The sequence below is a fragment of the Equus przewalskii genome, chromosome 31 (assembly GCF_037783145.1).
Source record: "Equus przewalskii isolate Varuska chromosome 31, EquPr2, whole genome shotgun sequence".
NCBI classification, from domain to species: Eukaryota; Metazoa; Chordata; class Mammalia; order Perissodactyla; family Equidae; genus Equus; species Equus przewalskii.
This window is the reverse complement of record NC_091861.1, coordinates 27,250,035-27,256,034: the sequence shown is the minus strand read 5'-3', so window position 1 is coordinate 27,256,034 and position 6,000 is coordinate 27,250,035.

Below are 6,000 nucleotides of genomic sequence, written 5' to 3'. Positions count from 1 at the left end.
TGCTAGTTTGTCAGTATGAACACTTTGTTGTTAATGCCTGGTTTCTCTGGGACTCGGGCATATAACACAACATTCAAACAAAATGAATACAATCATTTTCGAAGAAGAGGTCATGAAGAATAGAGATATAAATACATAGCACCAAATCGCAGGAAGCCCACTGGGGTCAGCTTCCGGATTTTTTGCAGAAGCCCTCTCCTTTCTGTCAGGTTGAGGGGCGGTGAGTGGAACCAAATCTACTTTACCTCCCTTGACAACGAGGTCAACACTACTTGTAAATCTGACCTCCTATCATTGCAGCTGTAAGTGTCAAAGGTGGGGAGCTCAGAGGGAGAATGAAATCATACAAGACCGAGCGCATTTTCTCAACTCCAACTTGCCACGTGCCTGGTGGAAATGCCACTGATCTTAATTTAAGTTCCCCAGGAATATTTTCAGCTTCGACTTTATCCCCACATCTGTCCTGGATCATCAGACTGTATTACATTGTCGCTTGATCTTTAGAAACAAACACCCTAACAACTGAGTTGGATGCTCTACACGGGGCAGCCTTCCCAGTCAACAGTGTGTTTTCTTGCAAATCAAGAGTCTCGGAGGACTGCACAGGTCTTAAAGATAGTCTCTGTGCTTCTGTTTCAGGAAGACAAATGAGAAGATGTTGCAACAGATCCTTCAAATGGCAGTAATTGCTAAAACCTAAGCTTTCATAAAGGGAGTCATGCATTTGCAATGTAGCATCTTGGGATACTTAACAGAATAACAAGGAGGTCAGTGTGTGTCAAATAGCAGCTGAGGGATGGAATGAACAAAAGAATTTCAGTTTTTCAGAATGAAATGATATATTCTAAGAGACGCTATCATATAATGATGGTTTGGAGCAGGGATTGGCACACTAAAGCCACAGGCCAAATCTAGTCATTCAGCTGCCTAAGGCTCTCTTTGGCATAGAACTAGGCATACATTACTTGGGTAATAAGATGAACACATTTGATCTTTTAAGCTGCATAAAACGTCAGTTTTCTTTGAAAATGAAACCACTGCCTGGGAAGGAGTTGCAACAGGAATGGTGGAAAGACGACATTCTGAGATGATGGGGACTCTTTGCCCACTACCTACACAGTCTGCAAAGAACTTTCATTTCAAATGGATTTGTTTTGCCTCTGGATAAAAATCACAGTCCCTTTAACACAGGCTCTAGATCTTACATCCCACTGGGTGCCATCTTGAAGTGATGCTGGGAAACAAGGTGGTCTCTTGAGTCTGGTCGCAGTGTAGCTGCTTGTGGGTTTGTGTGGATCTGGCTGCTCCACCTGGAGTGAGAGCAGAGCTGAACAGCTTCATGGATATTCTCCACTTCTAACCAGTGGAGACCAGAGCTCCTCTTGGGTGCAGTGGGTTTAAGTTGGCAACTATGTAATACACAGCGAAAAGAAAAATGTCTTCAAGTGGCCTGGAGAGAAAAGAAGAGCTTTTATGGATGGCTCCAATCAGTTCCTTCTGTATACGTACTTTTCTTCATTATGTGTTAATGTCATTCTCACATTTGAGATGCTTCCTTGATGATGAAATTTTTATTATAACATATTTTGTTACAAGTAAGATGTTTCAAATAAATAAGAGGTATAATAAAAGAGGAATTCACTTTGAGACAGGAACCAATGGGCAGACTTTTGCATGGCGTGGTTATCAGGGATGACAGAAGAGGCGAAGATGGGTTCTGAGATGAGATTAAAGGAAGAAGAAGAATGGAGAATTTTCATGAAGAATAGCAGTTGGTTCTAGGGAGGAATGTGGCTGTGGAGCACGTGATATTTTGGCTCCTGTTCCCGTGGTCTCCCTACCTTGAAGGCATTTGGTTGATTTTCCTCACTCTGACTCTGCACATGACAGTGACTCAGGACAATGGGATAGTAGAAAGCAAAGCGGGTGGAAGAAGGTACAAATCTATAACAGTGAGCAAATGGGATGGTCAATGCTCGAATAATTGAAAGATGGTGGATTGGACAAAACACTTGTGGGCTTTGGAAAGGTGCATTTAAAGCAAAATTTTTAAAGAAGAGAAAGAGAAGGACTCTATAATTTTTGAGAAATATTTTATTAATCCTATTTTGCTGAGGAAACTGAAATTTGGGGGGTGCAAAGTAGCTTAAGGTCACAGAGCTACTGAGTGATGGAGCTGGGATTCAGGACGGCATCTGCTTGGTTATGAAACATCGTGCTTTTTCTTATGGTACCTTCAGGAAGAGTAGGAGAGAGAGGGGCTCCCTAACACAGAACAGGATACATTATAGAGTGAGATGGGGGGATTAGCCCATTCTAGAGACCATGGGGAGGGGGCCTCCCCAAGGGCAGAGGCTTGAAGTCTCTTGGAACTTTCTCAACTCTCTCCTTCACCCCCCCTAATAAAATTGCAAGTTATATATAAATGCAGTAGAAATATCTTACCTATTTAAGGAGAAAACAAATTTTAAGAATGTCTATTACAATGACAAAATTAATACCACTTATTTTTTTTCTGTTTTGCATGATTGCTCAAATAGAGCTAAGATATTATGTGGATATTTCCCACCTCCGTTTCCTCTCTCTTCCCTTGCTTTAACTACTTAGTGTCCCAAGTTGCACTATTATTAAATACATTAGTCTACTTCCCTTAGGCATGGTACGTGATTAACTTACGTCATAGAAAATATAAAGTATAGTATAGAATACCCTTCAAATAGCTGCTGTACATTTGATGTTATGTGGAGAGAAAAAACCCAATAATTTATTTATCTGTGCCTTCCCAGATGAAGGCAGTCTAGTAAAAACCTATGTGTGAACAGGTAAATTCATTAACCTGATCACAAGTCTGCATTAAATAATACATGTAAATACAAACTGGTTTTTTTTGGTGAAGAAGATTGTCCCTGAGTTAACATCTGTTGCCAATCATCCTCTTTTTGTCTTTTGCTTGAGGAAGATTGTCCCTGAGCTAACGTCTGTGGCAGTCTTCTATTTTGCATGTGGGAGGCTACCACAGCATGGCTTGATGAGCAGTTTTTAGGTCTGCCCCTGGGATCCGAACCCATGAACCCTGGGCAGCTGAAGCAGAGTGTGCGAACTTAACCACTACGCCACCAGGCCAGTCCCACTACAAACTGTCTTTAACAAAAGAATCAGCTTTCTTAATTTCTATTTTAATACTAATAGCAAATGATGTAATCTCTGTAGCTGGGTCTATGTATCTTCTATTTCATGAAATGCCTCGGTGAGTTGGTTTAATTGTTAAGAGTTCTAAATCTAAACTATCTTATCAGAAATGCTTTACTAATTGAGACAGAAATTTCATGTTACAATGCTTCTTACACTATGTCTCATGAACCATTCAATGTTGGAATCGTTTTGGAAGGGAGCCGTAAACAAAACACTCAGTACTTGGGCTTATATCTCTTCATATCCCAGGATGACTGAAAAACTCGAGACGTTTGCAGGTGGTGGGAGCTGTCTGCGTTCATTGTGTTCAGTACGAAAGAGACCACCTGCGATTTCATGACTCCTGGGGTGGAGGCAAAGGACACGCCATTATTCACAGCAACAGTGGTAGTCAAGTAGCCGTGTTTTCCTTGTGCTGGTTTCCTGAGCCCCAGTTCCCACAGGATGATGTGAAGAGGGCGGGAAATGCCTGTACGCACAGGGAGTTAGGTTACAGGAGAGGGAACCCTGAATCTTAAGGAACCCAAACCTTTTCTCATGGGCAGTGAGCAGGCCTGTCCTTGGCTGCATTGAGGAGACACTAATTTCTCTCTTCCTGTCTGTAAGCAAGCCTGCCCTTTGCCCAGAAGAGAGATACGATCTTGAATTTCCAAAGTTATTTGCTCTGCAAGAGTTCTTGAGAAGATCATGCAGAGCAAAGGCAGTAATGCTTCTGTTTGCAAGATGTGCAGAACCATGAGAGACTCAAGGAATATTGTCTCCAACAGTGAGTAGGAGGAGCTGAAATATTTATGCAAGCAGTGAGGTGTCAGCTCAGGTCAATCTCAATTCTGACTGTGGTTTCCTCAGCAGTGGTGGTTCCCAGCCTTGGTCCCAGCAGTCTAATGAAACACACGAATTTCATGTTAGCTGGTGGGCTGGCTCAGTGCCGTGTAACCACTGGGGATCAGGACCCATATCTCCACTGCCCCTCACTGCTGTGTCACTTGGGCTGATTGCATAGGTTTCATAAACCAGTCTCCTGTAAAATAGAAATAATAAAACCTCTCCTATGGACTTATTGGAAGATTAAATGAATAATGTTTGTAAAGTACTTAGCATAAAGTGTGGATACAAGAGGCATTCAAGAAATGGTAGATATTTTTATTTACTGAGTATGTCCTATGTGTCATGAGTTTAACTTACATGATTTAATTTAACCCTCATAACAACACTGAGATGTAGGTATTACTATCTCCATTTTATAGATTAGGTAATGGATTTGTCTGAGGTCACCAGCTATTGAGTGGTAGAGCCAAATTCCAACCCAGGTCAACCAGTGTCAACACCTACACCATCTACTACCCAAAAGAGGTTAGTGCTTAAGTGTCTGACTCCCCAGGCACGTTTACCAGTTCAAAATCCACCTGTGCCATTTATTAGTTGTGATTTTGAACAAAATCCTTCATCTGAAAAATGGGAATAATAATAGTATCCACCAGGTAGGGTGGTTATGAGGATTAAATGAAATAATACTTGCATAATGCTTGGCAGATAGTAATAAAAACTCACATTTATTGATGTTATTAATATTAGTTTTTGTTACTATTACCATGACAATAATATGGAGGCAACATTACACATTCCAGGCGACCATTCACCCTCATGAAACCTGGACCTAACGTTCAGCCTCTGAGATATAAATTTCTTGTAAGCTGTACATTAGAATGGTTTTGAGGAACAATAAATACACTCATTATAAAGTGTGGTGAATGCTTTATACATAACCTCAGATTTGATTAGAGGAAAGAGGAAAACATGTTTTCTCAGTCTAAAGGTGAATTTGCTTTTCTGGTCTGTTTTCCATTTCTCTCATAATTTATCAGAATTATACAGAACAGTATATTGACCTAAACAAATGGACAAAATGTCGCTTAATTTACTTTAGCTCATTTATACACATTTGTTGTATGGATTAATTCACCATATATACATTTCATACAGTATCTAACATTTATTTTAGAGAAAAAAAATGTTAGTAATGTGACTTCTCATTAACGTGTACTGGTGAATATTTGTTAATGAAGCAAAGCAAACTGTTTAATTATTAATTTCAATAAAAAATAACATTAAGGACAAGTCAATAGGACTAACGAAAATTATCTCTTGTATTCTTTAGCTTCCAGAGATATATTGCTGCATAAAAAGATTGTGACAAATTTCAAAAGCAACATAGTGTAGAGGGAAAGACCACAGACTCTGGAGCCAGCATGCGTGGGTTGGAATCCCAGCTCTGGTACCGACTAGTTGTGTGAACATGGGCGAGCCACCTAAACTATCGGAGGTTCATCTCCTCATTGGGAAAACGGCGATGATAAAAAGATGTACTTTGTGGAGTTGTTAGCAAGGTGGAATGAGCTGATACGTATGAGATGCTTTAAAAAGCTCCTGGTACACAGTGATATTATATAAGAGCGAGCTCTTGTTATGGCCGTCCTCTTAGCCACCTGGCAGGTCATTCATCTCCTACGCCATGGTCCTCAATCCCTCACGTGCACGGGAGTTGGGGCCAGTGCTTCCGAGGCACGGCTGCAGGAGACCCTAGCATACGGCCTGTAGTAGCGCGACTCAGAAGAAATCATCACTCAGACTGAACTGTTCTGACTGGGTTTGTGCGAGAGCTGGTGTTGCTGAAACTTTGTGCAAATTTGCTAAAGAAACGTCTTCCGATTATACTTTCCTGTCCAGATATTCCCTGTCCTCTGTGAGTATTTCTGGCTTTCTCAGCATTTCCTAATTTACCCATTAAACTGTTCATGTTGATCAGCT